Here is a 24,782-nt window from a genome sequence, read left to right on the forward strand (position 1 = left end):
AATAAAAAAAGGTGAATCTCGCGCCCCTCGCCTTTGGAGTTGGGAAAGAGCAGCGCGGGCGCTCACGCGCGCCAAGGACTTATGGTCTCTAGGTCTCAAGGAGCCCGAAAGGCTGCCAACCGCTGTCGCTTCACAATGAGCGTCTGAAGCGCTGGGGGTGGAGCCGAAGAAGCAGAGAGGAAGGAAGAGCCGGCCGCCCCGCCTAGGCCGCCGGCGTAGCGTCGGGATACCTCCGCAGTCGTGTGAGAAGTCACGACGAAGGGTACAGTTCTTCCGCCATTTGGGGGCCCATGGGCGGAGTCTTGAGTGCAAAAAGAAATCCCGCGGCTAGACCAGGGACTTATCCTAGGCTTGTGGTACGTGGCATGGGGCCCTTATCTGCTTTACATAAAAGACTGATAGGCATTAAAGTTATCAGTTTGAGTATGCTGATCTTTGGGGATAAATCTATGCCTAATTCTAAATTATTTTAATGATTTTCAACCAAATGGTTTCTCCATGCCCTAGGATGAACCCTTAAACTATAGTAACAGAGACTGAAGGCCATAGTTCCTAGGGTCTAGTTCAAAATCCTCCACCCAACTCCGCAATGAAGGCAGCTTTCATTCATTCAAATTAGTTGGGCATTAGGACATTAGGCTAGGTGCCTCGGATGTAACTAATTAAACCACTTCTTGCTCTCAAGGAGTTCAAACTAATGGTAGATTCAGAGAATTAGATGAGATCTATTAGGTGAAGCACAGGGCACTATGATAGTACAGCTAATTCAGCTTTGGGTGATGGATTTCTAGGCAGGGGAAATAGGATACGACAAGGTAAGAAAACTTCATTATGTCGAGTATAAGATAAGAGGGAGGAATTTAAAAAAAAAAAAAAACACAAAACTGGAAAGGTAAGTAACCAAGGACCAGAGTTTAAAAGAGATGTGGAGGGACTTCCCTGGTGGTCTAGTGGCTAAGACTCCACTCTCCCAATGCAGGGGGCCCGGGTTCGATCCCTGGTCAGGGAACTGGATCCCACATTCCACAACTAAAGATCCTGTGTGCCACAACGAAGATCTGTGGTCCACAACAAATACGTGGTGCAGCCAAATAAATAAATATTTTTTAAAATAAATAAAAGGCACTTCCCTGGTGGCACAGTGGTTAAGAATCTGCCTGCCAATGCAGGGGACACGGGTTTGAGCCCTGGTCTGGGAAGATCCCACATGCCGCAGAGCAACTAAGCCTGTGTGCCACAACTACTGAGCCCGCGTGCCACAACTACTGAAGCCCACATGCCTAGAGCTCGAGCTCCACAACAAGAGAAGCCACCACAATGAGAAACCCGTGCACCGCAACGAAGAGTAGGCCCTGCTTGCCGAAACTAGAGCAACTAGAGAAAGCCCGCGCACAGCAACGAAGACCCAACCCCCCCAAAATTAATTAATTAATTAATTATTTTTTAAAAAGAGACATGGACATCATCCTCAAAGCAGTGGGGAGCCTTTTACAGAAAATGAAGAGAACATATTTGCATTGTTAAGGATTACTGTTTCTTTGCAAAGTGGAGAGTGGAGTGGAGTGATGGGTCTGTGGTCTTAATCCTGGCAAAACTTTCAACATGTCATCCTCTCTTCACTCAGGCATTAGCATTGGAACTCCTCCAGCTCCCAACTCTCCCCTGAACATGCACACACTTAGCTAAAAGTCTACCTTACTCTTTGGGAACTATTCCTTCGCCCCACCTCTCTCCTAGCTTTTTAGAGTGTTAGGTTCCCTCCCTCTGTGTTTGGCCAGCAATTTTCTCCACTGTATTCTGTGAGCTCCCTTTCGTTCTGTTTTCCTGCTGGTATCAGCGCCCTCATGGCTGGGATCTTATTCTTGCTGCTCCTTCTGTGACACCTGGCACAATGCAGGCAGTCAATTAAACACCTATGAAGTGGATGGATCCAAGAGGTATTTTGAGGACCATGTCTCCTGGTTGTCTGAATAACTGTCTAGTTCTTTCCTGGCATTATGCCACCTCCCCGGCCTCGTTATGGGCACTCCTGTCTCCCCACCCACATTCTGCTCCCACACTCTGTTTTGTCTCAGCCTGTTAAACTCCCATTTCCGCAACATGCCTTGCCCTTATTCAGCTCTGCCTGTACATGTGCTGTTTCTTCACCTACTTCTCATTCTTCAAGCTCAGGTGTCAGTCCTTTCGAACATCTTGTTATTGACTCCCTCCTCCAGGTTCCCAGAACACTGTGATTTTCTTTTCTTTTTTTTTTTGGCTCCCCTTTCCATTGGAGCCTAAGGTCATTAAGGTCAGGGACTGTATTTTACTCATTTCTCTATACTTCCTGTCTAGCTCAGTGGCTCGCACACAGTCATTCAATAAATTGATAAATGAATGAAATGTCTTATTACCTGCAGTTTAGAGATTATATCACTGTGATTTGCTCTGGAGTGATCTCCAGGGTATACTGTTAAGTGAAGAAAGCAAAGAGTATAAACTATGCTTCCTGTGTGCAAGGAAGAAGGGGAAATAAGAAAACAAATATATCTGCAAATTCTTCCAAAGAAAAACACAAGAAGGGTAAACCAAAAACTAATAAAATTGGGCACCCATGAGGGGTGGGAGAAGATGAGGGTTCCTTGGTTGTTGGGTTACACCCCTCTTTTTGAGGGAAACAACAGTGCCCTGAATGGGGAAAGGGAGACACTTCTTTGAGCCTTCTCATATAGTTTTGACTTTTCAAATAATGGTCAACATATTTAAAAAATTAAATCAACAGAAACAGAGTACGTAAAATCTGAATACAGACATAAATAAATGAACCCAACACTATTTTAGATAAGTAAAAATAACACCCTTGGGCTTCCCTGGTGGCGCAGTGGTTAAGAATCCGCCTGCCAATGCAGGGGACATGGGTTCGCGCCCTGGTCCAGGAAGATCCCACATGTCGCAGAGCACCTCAACCTGTGCACCACAACTACTGAGCCTGCACTATAGAGCCCGTGAGCCACAACTACTGAAACCTGCATGCCACAACTACTGAAGCCCGCGCACCTAGAGCCTGTGCTCCACAACAAGAGAAGCCACGACAATGAGAAGCCTGCGCACCGCCAACGAAGAGTAGCCCCTGCTCGCCGCAACTAGAGAAAGCCCACCTGCAGCAACGAAGAGCCAACGCAGGCAAAAATAAAAAACAAATAAATTTATTTAAAAAAATACCCTGAAGGGCAAAAAAATAGAACTAATTCAAGTAACTTTTAAGCACCTTCTGCTAAAGAAAAAAAATATCTGCAAACCTTGAATTCTTCTTAAGTCAGTTTGCTCTAGTAGTAAGGGCATGGCAATTCGGAAATTATTTTGGGTGTATGGTAGGATTGAGCACATGAGTAAATATGCAGACTGGTTGGGAGCGTTCTCACTGAGGAAGTAGGGAGAAGCAAATGTGGAGTGAGAGACGTGAGCAAAAACTGTGGGGATTGGAATGGGAAGCATCAGTATAAATTTTTTTTAATTTATTCATTTTTATTTATTTTTATTTTTGGCTGCGTTGGGTCATCGTTGCTGTGCACGGGCTTTTTCTCTAGTTGGGGTGAGCGGGGGCTACTCTTCGTTGCGGTGCATGGGCTTCTCATTGCGGTAGCTTCTCATTGCAGAGCACGGGCTCTAGGCATGCGGGCTTCAGTAGCTGTAGCACGCGGGCTCAGTAGTTGTGGTGCACAGGCTTAGTTGCTCCGCGGCATGTGGGATCTTCCCGGACCAGAGCTCGAACCCATGTCCCCTGCATTGGCAGGCAGATTCTTAACCACTGCGCCACCAGGGAAGCCCCAGTATAAAATTTATGGGAAAAAATTAGGTGGATAGACACACTGATACTTACACAAGTTCCCAGATCTTGTTTACTAAATATTCCACTGAAAGAAACCAGGGCTCCTTGAAGAAATGGCTGATTCCAGCCCGGACAGGCGCGAGGAAGGTACCAGATGAGCTTGGAACATTTTGTTGTGCCAGAAAATAAATACTAAAAACATTTATAAGCACATCAAAGAGCCACTGGAGCCATCTTGAGGTGGCCAAATCTGGCACAATTTGAGCATTGAAACAAATAAGGATAGTGAGTGATTATAGCTCATTGAATAAAAGAATCCATGCATCCATACTGTTAACAGATATAAACATACATGCAGGACTTCCCTGGTGGCACAGTGGTTAAGAATCCGCCTGCCATTGCAGGGGACACGGGTTCGATCCGTGGTCTGGGAAGAGCCCACATGCCATGGACCAACTAAGCCCGTGCAACACAATTAATAAGCCTGCGCTCTAGAGCCCGCTAGCCACAACTACTGAGCCCGCGTGCCACAGCTACTGAAGCCCACGTGCCCTAGAGCCCACACTCCACAACAGAGTAGCCCCCGCTCGCTGCAGCTAGAGAAAGCCCGCTTGCAGCAACGAAGATCCAATGCAGCCAAAAGTAAAATTAAATAAATAAATAGTGCATACACTGCTAAAAAGAAGAAACGTAGAAATGACTGTGTTTTTCAAAAATGTCCATGGCATGAAAGGCAAAGAAAGGTTGAGGAACTGCTCCAGATTAAAGGAGGCTAAAAGTGACTAACAACTAGATGAAATACTTGATCCTGGCCTAAATCCAGAACAAAATTGCTATAAAAGACATTGTGGGAAACTTGATGAATTTGGAATATAGACTATGAAGTATTACATCCATGATAAATTTCTTGAATGTGCTAACTCTGTAGATGTGTAGGAGTATATTCTTAGTAATTATACACCAAAGTATTATGGGGCAAAGGAACATGATATATGCAGCCTACTATTAAATAGTTCAAGTTACATATATTCTTTATACACCCACAGAGAAAATGATGAAGCAAATTGGCAAAATATTAGTTGTTTGTGAATCTTGGTAAATGTTATACTATAGTTCTAGGTAGTAGCCTTTCAACTTACCTGTAAATTTGAAATTTAAAAAAAAAATTTTTTTTTTGACACTCAGTTTGTGGGATCTTAGTTCCCCAGCCAGGGATTGAACCCCGGCCCTCGGCAGTGAGAGCACCGAGTCCTAACCACTGGACCACCAGGGAATTCCCTGAAATTATTTTTTTAAAATAAGGAATTAACATGTAATTAAATAAGTTAAAATTATTTGATACCTCTAAAGTTAAGGAAAGGAATAAACCACCTAATTATATTTACTAAACACTCATAAACTCGTTGATAAATTAGGTGAAGAGTTTTTAGCTCTTGAGAGTACCCTTAGGCAGTACCCCAGTGTTCACTGCAAAGTAATCCCACTTTGAGGTTCAGGTGTTACTAGACTCCATTGATACAAAGAGGCCACATTCCTCACTTAAGACATGTTAAGAGAGAGTGGCTGGAACAGCAAGAGACATTCGTTATGATGAAGCCCAGCTCTACGACATCTCCCCGACAGATATCCCACAGGGGCAGTTTTCCTTCACAAAGGCCTGCACGGTAGCAGAAAGAATAGAGAGTCTGTGCCGGGAGACAAGAACTCTAGCTCTGCTTTTGTCTCTTATTAGCTCTACCGACGAGGGCAAGTGATTGGACTTCTGGGGCCCCAGTCTGAATCTGTAAAAGGAGGGGCTGGATTAGAGGAAGGATCCCATACTCAAATTCCTGCATGAGACGGGTAATAAAATAGGGTGAAACAAAGAGGCACCGTGAAACTGGAGAGCATGTGCCCTATCTAAAAGGGGTGCCTGCTTCTCAGCTCCAACCAACGAATGCCAGGCAGGGATGTGTCCCAGTGTTGCCAGAGATCTTGATTTAAAAAAAAAAAAGAAGCAGCAGCCAGAAGTTTGGATTTTTAAAAGTAGAAATCTCCCAATTTTTCTCTTCTTTTTCGGGGGAAATATTTTGTGTGCCAAACAATGTATGTGTGCAAGCCACAGTGTGCAGCCATCAGGTTGGATGAACCCCAGTGTCTGCTGTCCTCCTTCACCAAAGTCTTTCCAATGCCGCTCATGCTATCCAAATATGGTATGAAGACCTGCTTCAGCCTTCATCAGAAGAAGGTAGGCACACCTTACTATGCCTTTGCAATCAGTTTGGAGAATAAGCTCCCTTTCTGAGCATATCTTGCACTTCCTTTCCAAAAGAAGACTCTGGATTTCTCATTTCCCTCCCAATGGACCACTAGGCCCAGATCTCCATGACTGCATCCTTCAGGAGGAAAGTAAGGGCAAGAGCGATGACACATTAACAGATGCTCTACCCACATTTTCCCACTGGATTCACTGGGTTTCTCTATCTTCCTTAGGTGTCTCAGAAGTTCCATCACCTTCTTTTGGTACCTGCTCATCAAACATTTCTTCACACTGCTTCTAGGACCTGACTCTCTCATTTGTCCCCCCTGACCAGTCTCTCATGTTTATCTCTGTCCTCCTGAACATAGACTCAAAGATTGAGCTCATTTTCTCTCACACATTCAAGCTAACTCCTTCCATCTCCTTCCAGGAACCTCTCCATTCTTCAAAAACCATCTTTCTCTCTTGCTAGTGTCTGGCCCCCAATCCCTTTGCACTTTCCTGGGCTTTGTATTTCAGTATTTACATATCATGTTTTCATCTCTCCCCCACCTTCCAGTAATCCAGAGAACAGTGGGGTCTAGCACTCCTGCCTCCTGGGAGCTCCAGCCCACTTGATCATAGGGACTATGCTTCCAAGTCTACCTCAAGGACAGGAACCCAGTTCTCTGTGGCACCTCTTCCCTGTCCCCTCCATCTGCTGCTTTTCAGATCTTGAAGACTGGGAATACATAAGGATGCTAGAGTAGTTTCTCCTTCCAAAGAATCAATTGTTTAATTTTCTCCTCTCCCTGTCCAGAATCCCAGGATTTCCACAAGAAAGGCAGCGAAGTTCCTGCCCTTCTCAAGCTGCCCTGCCCCTCCTAGCCATGTCACCATGTCCCCAACTTTTATTTCTTGTCTCACTCTAGGGTCTTCACGTTGTTCCTTCTCTACCCCCAGATACTTCTGTGCTTCTTTAATTTTTTTTTTTTTTTTTTTTTTTTTGCGGTACGCGGGCCTCTCACTGCTGTGGCCTCTCCCGTTGCGGAGCACAGGCTCCGGACGCCCAGGCCCAGCAGCCACAGCTCACGGGCCCAGCCGCTCCGCAGCATGTGGGACTCTCCCGGACCGGGACACGAACCCATGTCCCCTGCAACGGCAGGCAGACTCTCAACCACTGCGCCACCAGGGAAGCCCTTCTGTGCTTCTTTAGATGTAGAAAATCACATAGCCAGGGCAGTGCTGCTCATCAGAACGGTCAGGATGATATTCCTAGGGCTCATCATCACCTTGAAAACCCTGTTGCCACTGCCAGTCTCCTGACCATGGAGGAAGGAAAAAAGTAGAGTCAGTTTCCTGAGACCTCTGGAGCAGACTCTTCACCCTGGAAACTTTCTCACTTGTTCCAAGGAGAAAGACCTTCCCATAGCTCAGTGTTCAAATCCTTTAGAAATGATCCCTCTCCTGAGTACCCTCCAAATCTCTGACCACGTAGCCTCTTCGTGATGTTGGATGGATGCGTCCACATTCAAGAACTTTAGTTGTCCAACCCCAGACCAAGCCTGAACCAAGCCCAGACTTTTCTCCATGAACACCCTCTTCTGCCTTTCAGACCTGTATTCATTTCCCCAGTGCCCCCCTGTCTCTCATGCCTAAAATGCCACACACTGAGTTACTTTTTCATTCACTTCCCCAGGTGCCCTTTGTTCTCTTTTCTTTGGTTCCTCTTTCCGGTTCTCTGGCAAGTTATACCTTCTCTCCTCCTTCAACCTTTCCAATTCTCTTTTAGTTGGATTCATTTCATACCCATGTCCCTTTCTCCTGACTTCTGCTTTCCAAAACGATTTCTTATTTCTAGAAGTAACCTTCTCATCATCCCGTTCTCTCACTCATTCATTCACTTACGCATCAGCATTAACGGAGCGTCTATTATGTGCCCAGCACAACCCTAGCAATGAAGGGTGGATTTGAAGCTGAGAGGCAATAAATTGATAACCGTCATCGCAGCCATCTCTTTGGCTATTCAGCTTTTGTATGCACCCATTTTTTTACACATTAGAACACCCATGCCACTGTGTTCCCACCTTATAAGATACAGCTACCCTTCATACAAGTGAAGTTCTTTCCTGTTCCCTAAAATGAGGGAACCATCATTGTATAAACTGCTGGTTATATGAATTACTCCTCAAATTCAGTCACAGTCCTACAGAATATTCTACTACCTAAGCACTAATTGTAAAGTTAACCCCCAACAACTTGTATAAAAATAAAAATGAGGAGAGAGAAAAAGAAATTGGTTAGCATATACAAATAAACACGTGAATATATTAAGGGAAGAGAAAATATTCCTAGCTTCTACAGTTGCCATTTCTGTAAGTGGTCATGAGGCTGTAATTAATAACTATAGTTCCTTCTTCAAGTATCCAAGCCATCTTTCCTTGGCACTCAGCCAGAATCTCAGATAGTTGGGATTTCTACCTGGTGGAGTGATGCAAAGCTTCATTCCTTAAGGGTCCTCAATTGTCCTGCCTTCTTTTAGTTGTGGTAGCTCTCCATTAACCTTTGTAACTGGGCATGGAAGTAGTGCCCAGAGGCACCCCAGAGAACCCCTGGGTTTCAGACACACCATTCTCACCCCTACTGTGTAGCAGCAACCCAGTCTCCCCTGGTCATAAGTATCAGTTACTCCAGCCAGTAGAGTAACTCCCATTTTTTGCTGATTGGTTCAGTGGCATGAAAGTCCAAAATAGCCCAGCGGAAGTCCCATCTTCCAATTCAATGGAATCATCCTTGTGTGCCCTAGTGGAAGAATTCCTCCCTTGAGGACTAAGTCCTCCAAATCAGCAGAGCTCAAAGTTGCCAAGATGAGAAGCAAAAATTCTACAAGTGGGTTATGAAGTATAATAATGAGAAGAGCAAGATTCATTTCCACCCATTGATTCTCAGACCCATGTATTCTGGCTTTAGGGGAAACAGCATCATATAACGGTCTCTGACTAAAGTATACACTCCATGCTGTAAAAGAGAGCGCCATCCTTTCAGGGTGTGGCCGCCCAAGTGATGCCATAATTAGCCCTTAGCCCTTATAGTTAGCCCTTCTTGCCATAATATTCTCACTCCAGGGACTGGGGAGCCATTGTGGGGATCCTTCCATTTGCTATCAAGGTGTATTCTAGTTACACTTCAGGAACTTAGAAATAACCGCAGGGTGGGACTGTGGGTCAGCTGAGCCTCTGTGCGTTGGGCTAAGCCTCCATCTATTACCTGACCACCTTAAGCCCCCACTTTGATTGGTGAGCCACAGTAGCATTTGGATCCCCAGGAGTTATCAACAATACACAGCCAGTATCTAGTAATCCTCAGAAGGTCTGGGTATTTCCTTCTCCCTAATGTACAGTCACTCTAGTAAATGGGCCACAGTTCCTTTCTTGAGGACGCCCAACCTCCCCTTCAATCAAAGGATTCCGGATCTATGCTGACTTAGGTCTGGAAACTGGGAGAGAAGCCAGGGCTCTCCACTGTGGTGACTCAGGTTTTTGGCTACCAGAGCAGGCTTTTTCCCCCTGTTATATAGACCAAGCAAATTTTTAGTAGGCTTCTCATCTATTTGTTCTTAGGAACATGGTAACCAATTAGCCACTGCCAAAGATTGCTGTGGGCCAAGGCATTCCAATTAATGGTATATCCTGCTGCCCTTTACAGCAGATGCATCCATCTTGTCTTTGGTAGTAATATACTGTCATTTGGCCTCTGCTACCTCAGGTTCCCATTATCCCCATTGAAATCAGAGAGCCCATCTCAGCAGTGGCATCCTCCATGGTAGTACCTGGCTTACACAAACACACAGCAAAACGGAGCTTTCAATAATGAGGTGTTGGGACTTCTCTGGCGGTTCAGTGGTTAAGACTCCGTACTTCCATGGAAGGGGGCGCGGGTTCAATCCTTGGTTGGGGAACTAAGATCCCACATGCCACTTGGCGTGGCCAAAAAAAAAAAAAATGCAGGTGTTTTCCTCACTAATGTATTACTCAATGCCTTTGTGAAGGAAATATCTTATAGGCCTTCTCATGAAATGTAATTAGGTGGTGAATATTTTAATTGCATGTGATAAATCTACTCCAACATTCCTATCTCTATTCCCTGCTCTACATCATGGCAGGAAAGTTCTGGCATCTCAACTTCACTGAAGGTAGGCCACTGTTAAGTTCACATTGCAGTCAACTTACTATGTAAACTGTTAAAGAGCCACCTGCAGCTATATGAGCCAACACATTAAATCCAGAGTCTCTAGCAAGTATACCCATATCAATGAATTCAACCCAACCCAGGGCTATACTTCGCTCTACTTGGTCTAACACTCTTAGGATCCCCTTCTGCACAAATTCCCCAGGTTTCTGCTGATATATATTAGCAAAGTCTTGCAGTTCTTTTGCTGTATAAATTATTTCCTCCTGGGTTATAGTGTGCACCTAAATCCTCTGGAGCCCACCAAGATTTGACCCTTGTTATGGATCTAATGGCAACAGGTGGTTTTAAGGAGGATGAATATCCCCTTCCAAGGAATCCGTCCCAGGTGAGGTTATCACAGAGTTTTCAAGCAAGGAACACTAGTGTCCTTAGACGTCAGAAGGCAAGATAGTTCTACTGGCAAGGGAGGCCCAGAAAACTTGTGTATTCAAGATTATCAGTTTCATCATGGTTCAATATAAGACATCCCTATTCCAAGTTTCAGGATCCCAATCTTTCCCAACCAGTGTCCAGAATTACATATAAGAAACTTGTGAGACTGTGAATGTAACTATTCATATGTAATTCATCAACTCATAGAATTCATTTTTAAACCAGCTTAAATTGAGGTATAATTAAAATACAATAAATTGTACAAATTTAAAGTGCAAAATTTGGTATGTTTTGACATATGTATACAACCATGAAACCATCAGCACAATCACAATAGTAAACATATCCATCACCTCAAATGTTTCTTTGTGACCCTTTGTAATGTCTCCCACCTGACCCTCTCCAGGCCCCCCATACCCAAGCAACCACTGATCTGCTTTATGTCACTACAGATTGCCCGCGTTTTCTAGAGCAGGAGTTGGCAAACATTTTCTGTAAAGGACCAAACAGTAAATATTATAGGTGTTGTGGGACAAGAGGCAAAAATGAGGATACTATAGGTACTTGTATAACGAGAGAGAAAACAATTTTTTGCCAGATTAAAAATATAATAACAGGGCTTCCCTGGTGGCGCAGTGGTTGAGAGTCTGCCTGCCGATGCAGGAGACACGGGTTCGTGCCCCGGTCCGGGAAGATCCCATATGCCGCGGAGCGGCTAGGCCCGTGAGCCATGGCCACTGAGCCTGCGCGTCCGGAGCCTGTGCTCCGCAACGGGAGAGGCCACAACAGTGAGAGGCCCGCATACCGAAAAAAAAAAAAAAAAATATATATATATATATATATAATAACAATGAGTACAATTTTTGTAATATAAGTCTACTAATGAAAATAATGGAATTTTTTTGTATAACATTTTGCTTAATTGGGGTTCAAAGTGAGTGTTCCCTATCATCAAAATCTATCACAAATGTTTATATGTTAATTCAGATTTGTAATGATATTTTTAATCTGTGTCTTTCACACAGACAGGTACTGCAAAATACAGGTATCAATCCACAAGCATTTGATTGTTTTTTAATAGGATGCTTATTTTTTTAAATCTTTTAAAAATTTTTTATTTATTTATTTTTGGCTGCACTGGGTCTTCATTGCTGCATGCGGGCTTTCTCTAGTTGTGGCGAGCGGGGGCTACTCTTCGTTGTGGTGCACAGGCTCCTCATTGTGGTGGCTTCTTTTGTTGCAGAGCACAGGTTCTAGGCACGCGGGCTTCAGTAGTTGCAGCACAGGGGCTCAGTAGTTGCAGTGCGTGGGCTCTAGGGCGCGTGGGCTTCAGTAGTTGTGGTGCATGGGCTTAGCTGCTCTGCAGCATGTGGGATCTTCCCAGACCAGGGATTGAACCTGTGTCCCTGCATTGGCAGGAGGATTCTTAACCACTGGACCACCAGGGAAGTCCCAAGCATTTTATTTTACTTGAGCATATTCATCATTTAGAAAGGCATTTAAAGAATTCTATTAGATTTTTTTCTTGATATTTACTTTTTAGCATGTCACGACATTGCAGATTGATCACTTCCAATTGAAGGTTATGTGGAATAGCCTCAATCACACTGTTAAATGGATTCTGAAATATGGAAATTTCCTTTGTACTGCCTGTATTAAAAATCCTAAAAAATGCTGCTGGAACTGTAGTAGTTTGAGCTTGGAAAATAATAGCTATTACAAATTTGTGGGGGAATGGAGATCTTGCTTCTTGTTTTAACTTTTGACATCATGTGTATAATGCAGCTTGTCATTACTTGTGATTCAGACAATGTTGTCATTGAAATTACTTTACAGCATCATAATTTATGTATATAAATGCTATTTTGCCTTGTAATTTTAGGTTTAATTCATTAATAAACATTGTCAAGTCTGCAACAAAAGCTAGTTACCAAAGCCATTCAGTGTTGGATAGTAGTGGTTGAGTTTGATTCTTTTCATTCAGAAAAAATTTTAATCTAAGTTGTGAATTCAAAAAACCACAATAAAGCTTTAGCACTGCTAAGACATCAAACTGCTATGGGGTAGGGTAAGACAGGATATTCAGCTTCCATTTCTAACAAAAATTTATGATGGTTAAGTCCACAACAGCAAATGAAGTTCACAATTGACAGTACTAGTTTCATATCATATAATAGATTCAAATAATTTCTGCAAAGTACCTACTGATGAATAATACAATTAATAATTATAGGCTTTAAATACCTCACATTTTCACAAGCTTTGTAAATTTGTCCAACTAAGGCTTTTTCTACTCCACATATATTTTTACCAACATCAGTTGTAACATATCTTAGCAGATTCCACTTCAGTTTGTACTGAATTAGTGTTTTCTCAATTTCTTTAAACATGTTCTTACCTGTACTTATTTCACAGACTATTCATAGAGGCTAATTCTTGAGTTACTTCAAACATTGATTCCTCAAATAAACACACTAACTAAACAGTATTGGTAACATCTGTTAAATCATCAAGAGCCAAGAAAAACCACTTGAAAGCATTCCCTTGTTTTGTTTTGTCCATGCGACTTGTGGGATCTTAGTTCCCCAACCAGGGATTGAACCCAGGCCCTCGGCAGTGAGAGCATGGAATCCTAACCACTGGACAAGGGAATTCCCATTCACCTTGGTTTATTTATTTTTTTTGCGGTATGCGGGCCTCTCACTGTTGTGGCCCCTCCCGTTGCAGAGCACTGGCTCCGGACGCGCAGGCTCAGCGGCCATGGCTCACAGGCCCAGCCACTCCACCGCATGTAGGATCTTCCCGGAATGGGGCACGAACCCGTGTCCCCTGCATCGGCAGGTGGACTCTCAACCACTGTGCCACCAGGGAAGCCCTCACCTTGTTTTTTAATTGTCATTCATGTTGCTCCCAATTTCTTCATCTCTTTTGAGCAACTATTCTCACCTAATGACTAATAGTCTAAACAAGTCTATTTTCTCTGAACACATTTCTTTGGTTACTGCAATCAACTATCATCACTGTCTCAAGAACTCCTTTCATCCTGAAAAATTGAAACTCTGTACCCATTAAAAAATAAGTCCTGGGCTTCCCTGGTGGCGCAGGGGTTGAGAGTCCGCCTGCCAATGCAGAGGACACGGGTTCGTGCCCTGGTCTGGGAAGATCCCACATGCCGCGAAGCGGCTGAGACTGTGCGTCCGGAGCCTGTGCTCCGCGACGGGAGAGACCACAACAGTGAGAGGCCCGCATACCGCAAAAAAAGAAAGTCCCCATTATCTTCTCCCTCCAGCCCCTGGCAACCATCATTCTATTTGTTTATTAATTTGACTACTCTAGGTGTAACTGAAATCATACAGTATTTATCTTTTTATGATTGGCTTATTTCACTTAGCACAATGTTCTCAACGTTCATCCATATTGCAGCTTCTATGAGAATTCTATTCATTTTTCTGGCTGAATAATATTCCATTGTATGTATGTATTCCTTCTGTTCTTGATCTCTAATTTAATCCCTTTATGCGTGGAGAACACACTTTGTGTGATTTCAGTCTTTTTAAATGTACTGAAGTTTGTTTCATGGCCTAATATATGTTCTATCAAGAAGAATATTCCAAGTATACTTGAAAAGAATGTTTATTCTGTTGTTGGGTACAGTGTTCTATAGATGCTTGTTAGGTCTAGTTGGTTATGCATCGTTCGAGTCTTCTATTTCTGTTAATCTTCTGCCTACTTATTGTATACATTACTGAAAGTGAGGTACTGGAGTCGTCAACTATTATTGTTGAACTGTAATCTCTCTTCAATTCTGTCAGTTTTTGCTTCATGGGGTTCTAATGTTAGGTGCTTATATGTTTTTAATTATTATATCTTCACAATGGTATGCTTTTATCATTATAAAATGTCCTTCTCTGTCTCTAAAAACATTTTTTTCTTTAAGTTTATTTTGCCTGATATTAGTATAAACACTTCAGCTTTCTTTTGCATTGTATCTTCTATGATATACAGAGCGGGCCTTGGGCTGTGTTTTGTGAGGGAATAGCGCCCCCTGGGTAAATAAAGGTAGTGCGGAGGGTGAAGACAGACACTAGGTCAAGGATGTCAGAGGACTGAAAGGCAGCAAAATACTAGACTCTTCTACACTCAAACTTGAGGAATCTGGGGCCTGGTGGTTCAATCTGAGGGCATCCTGGGTCCTGAAGAGGGGACCAAAGGCTTGCTTTGTGACAACTGTCTGGACTGTCCTGACAATCTCTTTCTCATCTCTTCTGACTGCAGATCTGTTCTCCAGAGCACAGGGGTGGCACTTCGTTCCCCTCTTTCTCTTGAGAGTGAGGCCTTGTTCATATGTAGCCATGGGGCCCAGATCAGGGGCTAGCACAGAAAAGGTGAACCAAAATGACTTTAAATGAATGACATTCACTGAATCTCACCCCAGTGCCTTCCTCGAAGCCCTGCATGAAAGCCTCTAAATTTTGGCCGAATGCTTAATTAATTCTTACTAACAGCATGATGAGAGCAGAATTCAACAAACTGAGAGCCCTGGGGCTGAACCTAGCCAGCAAATATTGTTTGTCCTACAAAGTACTGATCAGTAAAGTGTTTTATAAAACCCCAACATACCGGGCTTCCCTGGTGACACAGTGGTTAAGAATCCGCCTGCCAATGCAGGGGACACGGGTTCGAGCCCTGGTCCAGGAAGATCCCACATGCTGCGGAGCAACTAAGCCCGTGCGCCACAGCTGCTGAGCCTGCGAGCCACAACTACTGAAGCCATGTGCCACAACTACTGAAGCCCGTGAGCCTAGAGCCTGTGCTCCGCAACAAGAGAAGCCACTGCAATGAGAAGCCCGCGCACCGCAACAGAGTAGCCCTTGCTCACCACAACTAGAGAAAGCCCGCGCGCAGCAACGAAGACCCAACGCAGCCAAAATAAATAAATTAAATAAATAAATTAAAAAAAAATCCAAACTACCAAGATCAGGAGATTTCACAATAAAATTCAAATTTCTGCTTCTCTTGAAAAATCAGCTCTGGCAACACTGGGCCCATATTCTGAGAGGCTGCCTCCTGAGATAGGGCAAAGCTCTCCAGTTTGTCACATTTCCACATCCCCTGTTGCCTTTCTCATTTATCTTGCTTCACTGCATTATTTACTCATGACTGCCTCCTGTAGGCATTGTCTTGTGATCCCTAGACTAGAACAAAGGGGTGTCTCTCTCCTGACCCCCAATAAGACACTGGGAAGTGAAACATTATTCCCAAAAGTGGTTACCCAGGTCAAAAGGAAACAAGTTTTCCTGTTAAAAAGAACGTGACTCAGAGCAGAAATCCCAGTAGCCAGTTCAGATATTCCCCTGGAAAGATCCAGTGGCTGCTCCCCAGAGGCCAAGAAAACACACCCATCATGTATGTACCAAGCCCCTCCTGCTGGTTCACCCCACCCGCTGGAGAGTTATATAGGATGATCCCAATTAGTAGTAAACTAATATACACATGCCAGAACAAAAACCAAAGGCACCAAAATGTTAAAAGTGTTTATTTAAAAATACAGGTGATTTTATCGGTTTTACACTTTCTAGTATTTTCCAAGTGTTCTACAAGAAGGGTGACTTTATAGTCAGAAAAAATTTTTTTTTCTTTGAAATATCACAGAGGTTGCACGTATGAGTTATTGGTGGGTCTGCCACACCTCTCGACTACATGCCCCTTCCTACCACATTCCATACCTCCCATAGCCCCAGCGCCTGGACTGAACCCAAGTGGGGGCTTGACATCCGTTAGCAATGCCCTTAGCTTTTCATTGGCCATAGACTTTCTCTCTGCCTGACTTAGACACACCATGTGGTCTTTAGAGTAAAGGTTTGGGCTGTGCAGCCACTTTCTACCCCAAAGAAGGCTGCCGCTTGTTTTCAGACTCCAGAATTTGTTTCTTAGACTGAGATGTGCCAAGACAAGGGCTAGGAAATCTTGTCCTGTTTTCTTGGGGAGGCCAGCCCAGGAATTGTGGCAGAGATTCCAGGAGAGGCATCCATAACTTGTAGCAGGAAGATAACAACTTGGGGCCTGAGTTTCTTTCCTACACTAAGGTGGAGAGAGTCATGGAGTGAGAATTCGTGACAGTCACAGAGGGATGCAAACGACCTCGGGAAAATAACTTTCCTTGTATTTTAATTTCCTCATCTGGCAAATGTTGACTACAACACCTGAAAGTCCTTTCAAGTACTAGCATCATATATTTCTTTTATATTTAAAAGCTGTATGACCTCAAGCAATTAAAACTCCCTGATGTTTATGACAACATAACACATTGCATGCTTAAACAGCTTTTTACAATTATGCTATCACAGATCTTGTTAAATCTTAGTGTGCCAGTGATGTAGCCATGGAGAAATGGAAGCTCAGAGAGGTTGAGAGAAATCTGCCCCAGATCACACCTACACAGAAGTGGTGGCAGAGGAACCAAAACCAGGTTCTGGCCCTGCATCTCCCACTTCACTCTGTCCTTCCTATCCACAAGGTTGTCACCAGCCCAGGAAAGGCAAGCAAGCCATGGAGAGCATTACATATGGGTGTCCTCAATGCTCTAAACCTCTTGAGACCTCTGTCCATATGGTAGCTGTAGCTTTAAGAAAATGCCAAACTGTTTTCCAGAATGGTTATGCCATTTTACATTCCCACCAACCGTGTATGAGTTCCAGTTCCTCTACATCCCGCCCCCAACACTTAGTACTGTCAGTCTGCTTAATTTTAGACATTCTCATAGGTATATAGTGGTATCTCATGGCTTTAATTTTTATTTCCCTAATAACCAATGATGTTAAGCCTCCTTCTAATGTGCTTATTGGCCATTGATACATCTGGTAAAGTGTCTGTTCAAATCTTTTACCCATCTTTAAATTGGGTCGTGTTACTTTCTGAGTTTCAAGAGTTCCTTATATATTCTGGATACAAGTCCTTTGTCAGATACATGATCTGTAAATTTCTCCCAGTCCTAGCTTGTCTTTTCATTCTCTTATCAGTGACTTTTGAAGAACAGAAGTTCTCAATTTTGATGGTCCAATTTATCTTTTTTTTTTCTTCTTTGAAGCATGCTTTTGGTATTACATCTAATACATCTTTGCTTAACTCATGGTAACAAAGATTTCCGACCAATGTTTTCTTCTAACAGTTTTATAGTTTTAAGTTTTACATTTAGACCTTTGATCCATTTTTGTTTTATTGTGGTACATAAGATGAAGTTTATCATTAAAAAAAAAGACACTATTTTTAAGAGTTTTTTTTTTTTTTTTTCTGGCTGCACCCTGCAGCTTCTGGGATCTTAGGTTCCTCAATGAGGGATTGAACCTGGGCCCTCAGCAGTGAGAGAGCAGAGTCCTAACCACTGGACCGCCAGGAAATTCCCATTAAGAGCAATTTTAGGTTCACAGCAAAATTGTGCAGAAGGTACAGAAATTTCCCATATACCCCCTGCTCCCACACATGTACAACCTCCCTTATTATCAATGTCCCCCCACCCCCTGTACATTTGTTACTATCAACAAACCTACATTGACACATCATCACCCAAGGTACATAATTTACATTAGGGTTCACTCTTGGTGTTATACATTCTATGGGTCTGGAGGAATGTTTAATTACATGTATCCATCATTATAGTATCACACCCAGTAGTTTCACTGCCCTAAAAATCCTTTGTGCCTCACTTATTCTTCCCTCCCTCTCCCCCAATCCCTGGCAACCACTGATTTTTTCAGTCTCCATAGTTGGGCCTTTTACAGAATGTCACATAGTTGGAATCATACAATATGTAAACTTTTCTTCTTCGGAATGCATTTTAAATGTCCTCCACATCTTTTCATGGCTTTTTTTTTTTTTTTTTGGTTGCGTTGGGTCTTCATTGCTGTGCGCAGGCTTCCTCTAGTTGTGGTGAGTGGGGGCTACTCATCGTTGTAGTGCGTGGGCTTCTCACTGCGGTGGTTTCTCTTATTGTGCAGCACAGGCTCTAGGCACACGGGATTTAGTAGTTGCAGCACTCAGGCTCAGTAGTTGTGGCTTGTGGGCTTAGTTGCTCCGTCGCATGTAGGCTCTTCCCAGACCAGAGATCGAACCCGTGTCCCTTGCATTGGCAGGCAGATTCTTAACCACTGCGCCACCAGGGAAGTCCCAGTTCATTTCTTTTTAGTGCTGAAAAATACTCCATCATCTGGATGTACCACAGTTTACTTACCCATTCACTTACTGAAGGACATCTTGGCTGTTTCCAGGTTTTGGCAATTATAAGTAAAGTTGCTCTAAGTACCCACGTGCAGGTTTTTGTGTAGACGTTAAGTTTTCAACTCCTTTGGTAAATACCAAGGAGCATGACTGGTGGATGGTATAGTAAGAACATATTTTGTTTTGTAGATAATTGCCAAAATTGTCTTCCAAAGTGGCTGTACCATTCATTTTGCTTTCCCACCAGCAATGAATAAAATTTCCTGTTGCTCCACAACCTTGCCAGCATTTGGTGGTGTCAGTGTTCTGGAATTTGGTCATTTTAATAGGTGTGTAATAGTAATCACTACAATCTATTTCCAAAACTTTTTCATCATCCAAAATAGAAACTCTTTAGCTATTAGCAGTAATTCCCCATTTCCCCCGCCCCAGCCCCTGAAAACCTCTATTCTACTTTTTGCCTCCATGAAGCTGCCCATTCTACATTCCTCATATAAATGGACTATCAGAATATTTGTCCTTTGTGTCTGGCTTATTTCACTCAGCATAATTTTTTCAAGGCTGTAGCATGTATCCGAACTTTATTCCTCTTTAAGGCTAACAATTATTCACTTCATGTATATACTACATTTTATCCATTTCTCTGCGGGTGGTATTTGGGTTGATTCCATCTTTTAGCTACTGTGAGTAATGCTGCAATGAACACTGCTGTACAGGCATCACTTTGAGTTCCTATTTCCAGTTCTTTTGGGTATATACCTAGGAGTGGAACTGCTTGGTCATACAGTAATTCTGTTTAGCTTTTGGAGGAACCACCAAACTGTCTTCTGTAGTAGCCTTTTTTTTGCGGTACGCGGGCCTCTCACTGTTGTGGCCTCTCCCGTTGCGGAGCAACAGGCTCCGGACGCGCAGGCTCAGCGGCCATGGCTCACGGGCCCAGCCGCTCCGTGGCATGTGGGATCTTCCCGGACCGGGGCACGAACCCGTGTCCCCTGCATCGGCAGGCAGACTCTCAACCACTGCGCCACCAGGGAAGCCCTAGCCTCACTATTTTACATTCCTACTAGCAACATATGAGAGTTTCAATTTCTCCTCATCCTCACCAACACTCATCTTCTATGTGATAGCAGCCATCGTAATGGGTGTGAAGGGGTATCTCGTGGTTTTGATTTGCATTTCCCTAAAAATTAGTAATGTTGAACATCTTTTCATGTGCTTATTGGCCATTTGTTTATCTTTTCTGGAGAAATATCTTCAAGTCCTTTGCTCATTTAAAAATCTTTTTGTTGTTGTTTTTAAGAGTTCTTTGTATATTCTGAATAACTCATCAGATGTATGATTTACAAATTTCTCCCATTCTGTGGGTTGCCTTTTCACTGTTGGTAGTGTCCTTTGATGCAACTGACTTTTGTGTTGTGTACCCTGTAATTTTGCTGATCGAGTAGCTTTCTTATGGATTCTTTGGAATTTTCTCTATATAGGATCACCTCATCTGTGAGTATTTTACTTTTTCCTTTCCAGTTTGGATGCCTGTTCTTTTTCCTGTCTAATTGGCTTGGCTCAAACTTCTAGTATTATGTTGAACAGCAATGGTGATAACGTGTCCTTGTTTTGTTCCTGATCTTGGGAGAAAAGCTTTCAGTCTTTCACCAGAGAATGTTGGCTATCAGTTTTTCATAAATACCCTTTATCACGTAATGCAGGGGTCCCCAACCTTTTTGGAACCAGGGACTGGTTTCATGGAAGACAATTTTTCCACTGGTTTGCGGGGGAATGGTTCAGGTGGTAATGCAAGCGATGGGGAGAGACAGATGATGCTTCACTCTCTCGCCCGCCTGCCGCTCACCTCCTGCTGTGCGGCCTGGTTCCTAACAGGCCGTGGATTGGGCTCTGGGAGTTGGGGACCCCTGATGTAAAGAACATTCATTCCCTTCTATTCCTAGTTTTCTATTGTTTTATCATGGAAGGGCATTGCGTTTTGTCAAATGCCTTTTCTGCATCAACTGAGATGCTCATATGGGTTTTTCTTTGTCCTATTAATGTGGTGTATTACACTGACTGATTTTCTTACATTGAACCACCCTTGCATTTCTGCAATAAACCCTTTTGGTCATGGCATATAATCCTTCTAATATGCTGTTGAATTTAGTTTGCTTGTATTTTGTTGAGAATCTGCTAAGAACTTCTTTCTTTCCATCCACTTAAGTGTGTTTATATTAATTTCATGCAGTAGATTTAACAGCTGCTTTATAGGTTTGTTTTTCTTTAAATTAATTAATTTTTGGCTGTGTTGGGTCTTCTTTTCTGTGCAAGGGCTTTCTCTAGTTGTGGGGAGCGGGGGCCACTCTTCATCGCAGTGCGCGGGCCTCTTACTGTCGCGGCCTCTCGTGGCGGAGCACAGAATCCAGACATGCAGGCTCAGTAGTTGTGGCTCACGGGCCCAGTTGCTCCGTGGCATGTGGGATCTTCCCAGACCCAGGCTCGAACCCATGTCCCCTGCATTGGCAGGCAGATTCTCAACCACTGCACCACCAGGGAAGCCCCGCTTTATAGGTTTTGATATGAGTTGGCATGTCAATGGACTTTTCGCTTGAGAATTGGTCACATGGTAATTCTGGAAGATATCTTGGACATTTTGAATATTATGTTGTGAGACTCCAGATTCTGTCTAAATCCCCTCAAGAATATTTTTGTTTCGGCAGGCAATTTAACCTGTCAGAAAGATAGGGTTCCTTAGATGTTTTAGCTGCCTGTGCCACCACTACAGCTCTAGCTCTATGACGGGGCCATACTTGGGCCAAAATAGGAAGAGAAACAGAATGGTGATTCCCCTTCTTTAGACAAGTGTCCCCTTTTCCTGGTTCCTCTGCCCAGACAATAATAGTTTTAGCTGCTAGAGCTAAAGTGCTGCAGCCTTGCAACTTTTGCCTGCTCTTGGGGGCCAGCAGAGGAAAAAAAGAAATGGATTTCCTATTATATTCTCCAGCTCACAGGGTCCCTTTTCCCGGTCCTCTGGCCAAAGCTAAGCTGGGTTCTTTTGGGGGTTTTGCAGCCTGACCTCAGAGGTGAAAGCCATGAAGAAGGAAAAACACCAGGAAACTCAGCCCTGTAGGGACTGCATAAGTTTTGACTCCCCCTCCCTAATCTGACTTATTTTTCAGAATCCTCAGGTAACTTTTTATATTTTTTCCAATTTTTGGTTATAATCAGTTGGAGATAGGCTGTAGTGGGCTTAAATCTTGACCAGCACCAGAAGTTGGGAAGCAACTTCTGAGAACTCATGATCTGTGCTTTCACACAATTTCACAAGAGCCAATACTGTTGCTTTCCATCTACACTTGCATAAACTGATGCTAGGAAGTTGCATCTGAGAACTGTGAATTTGAGCTTGCTTTCACAAAAATGACTGTCTTAGCTACATTTTCTCAAATTCATAACAGGAAAATTTATGAATCTAAGCTTAGCTTTCACAAAAACTGTTTCATTCTTATTTCATCCAAATTTGCTTGAACATACTTTTGAGACATTTTGATTGGAGTTTCTTTTAACAAAAAGTGTTTTTTATCCTCTAGGTTTGCTCAAACTCCTGCTGAAGTCTTGAAAACTTTTGAATCTGACCTTATTTTCATAAAAGACTATTGTTTCAGCTAGATTTGTACAACTGAGAAATTCTGTGAACTCTTGAGAATTTTGAGAAAAACTTGTGAAGTTGAGCTTTTCACAAAAACTGAACGGCGTGGGACTTCTCTGGTGGTCCAGTGGTAAAGAATCTGCCTTCCAATGCAGGGGACGGGACTTAGAACCCTGGTCAGGGAACTAAGATCCCACATGCCGTGGGGCAACTAAGTCTATGCGCCACAACTACTGAGCTCGCGTGCCTCAGCTAGTGTGCCTGCATGCCGCAAACTACAGAGCCCACGTGCTCTGGAGCCTGCACGCCACAACTAGAGAAGAGAAAACCCACACGCCACAACTGGAGAGAAGCCAGCAAGCCACAACAAAGAGCCTGAGTGCCGCAACTAAAACCTGACACAGCCAAAATAAATAATCTTTTAAAAAAAACCCTGAAGGTCGTGCATTGGCAGAGGTCATATTTTGCCTCCCTCCATAAGGCCAGGCTGAGGCAAAATCATGTTGAACGTATTCTAGGCCTCCGTCAATAATGCCATGTGGGGCTTCCCTGGTGGCGCAGTGGTTGAGAGTCCGCCTGCCGATGCAGGGCACACGGGTTCGTGCCCCGGTCCGGGAAGATCCCACATGCCACGGAGCAGCTGGGCCCGTGAGCCATGACCGCTAAGCCTGCGCGTCCGGAGCTGTGCTCCGCAACGGGAGAGGCCACAACAATGAGAGGCCCGCGTACCGCAAAAAAAATAAAATAAAAAATAATGCCATGCGGTACAATTCCAGGTGGCACCAATCACTCTGTCTGTATCTAGGGCAGGGATTGGGGCAAATCTGGTCCGTGGATGTTTCTGTACAATCAGTTAGCCAAGACTGGATTTTACATGTTTAAAGAGTTGTTCAAAAGAAAAAAGGTGTATGTGACAGATCACATGTGGCCTACAAAGCTTGAAGTATTTAATATCTCGCCCCAGACAGAAAAGGCTCTGACAACACTGCTCAGTGGTTACCAGTTCTAGACTGGAAAATGGAAAGGGGCTTCTTGGAAGTGGGCAACACAATGACTCTACCTTCTGCCAAAGGATGCTAAACTGGCCAAATTTAGTATGGGGAAGCCTAGTCTAGAGATGCAGATTCTTCAGCCTTTCCATCACCTCTCCTCCCTGGTTCTACTGCCTCCGTGGCCACTCCTTTCTTTGGCTTCCCTTTCACCTACCACTCACATGTTGAGAGTTCAGTCATTAGCTGCCTCCTCCTCTATGCTGACCATTCCTGAACTATAATTATCACTAAGTACAACGGTTAAGAGCTAGGATCATAGAGTCAGGCTGCCTTATTGTGCCATCTATCTACCGCGCTTCCTAGTTATGTGATCTCAGGCAAATCACTTAACGTCAGTTTTCCCAACTATAAAATAGAGATAACAGGGTTATTCTAGAAGGATTAAATGAAGTAAGGCATGTAAAGCACCCAGCATGTGAGCAGTCAATAATCTGGCTCTGATAAATGTTACGCACTACTGTACTTTTGACAACCATTTATAAGCCACTCAATCCGATATCTTTTGTTCTTTTCCTTCTGCGACAGACTAATAATTGTGCCCCCATGGTCCACTCTCTTCTTTTAATAATATAACCCCCAAGTTTAAATGAACACACAACCATCCAGATAGAGGCATTTTCGCCTTCTCCACAGGATGGTAAGAATTTGAGACTAGGTTCTAGCCCATGGGATCAGGGTAATTTCCAGGCCCTCTATTTTCTCCTCCCCTTCCTATGGGCCTGAACAATGATGTGGGGCTGGTGCACTAGCTTCAACCATACAGATGAGAACCACCACCTAGGGGATGGTGAAGCATTAAGACAGTAGGACCCTGAGTCCCCAGATGATCCTGTAATATAGTTGTTTGACTCCAAGCCAGGGCCACTCACCTACCTCTGGACTGTCACATGAGAACTAAACTATTTTGTGTGAATCATTGCTTTGGAGTCCGTTTGTTAGAGCAGCTTAATAGTCTAATTAACATGCATCCCAAACCTTAACCTCCAACTGCCTTGCTTATGTCCCAGAGGAACCTCAAACTCAACATTCGTAAAACCAACCTCATTATCAAACCCACTCTGCACCCCTGCTCTTCTTGTATTTCTGTACACACAGACTAGCCCAACAATTTCTTGATAACATCCCTATTGTCAATTTATCCCTTGAGATATCTGTCGCTTTTACTACTCTCAGATTCAACCTGTCACAGAACCCCACAGCTTGACACATACATCCCTCTTCTATCATTCCCTCACC

At 43.6% G+C, this 24,782-nt stretch overlaps 1 long non-coding RNA gene across 1 annotated transcript; it reads left to right on the plus strand.

The window, feature by feature from the left end:
* The first annotated feature begins 52 nt into the window (after positions 1-52).
* On the plus strand, positions 53-22,911 carry LOC125961448 (uncharacterized). Its single transcript, XR_007472189.1, has 2 exons — positions 53-6,035; positions 22,436-22,911. It is a non-coding gene; the product is annotated as an uncharacterized LOC125961448 (long non-coding RNA).
* The last annotated feature ends 1,871 nt before the right edge of the window (positions 22,912-24,782 follow it).

Source organism: Orcinus orca, chromosome 16 (assembly GCF_937001465.1).
Source record: "Orcinus orca chromosome 16, mOrcOrc1.1, whole genome shotgun sequence".
Lineage (NCBI taxonomy): Eukaryota > Metazoa > Chordata > Mammalia > Artiodactyla > Delphinidae > Orcinus > Orcinus orca.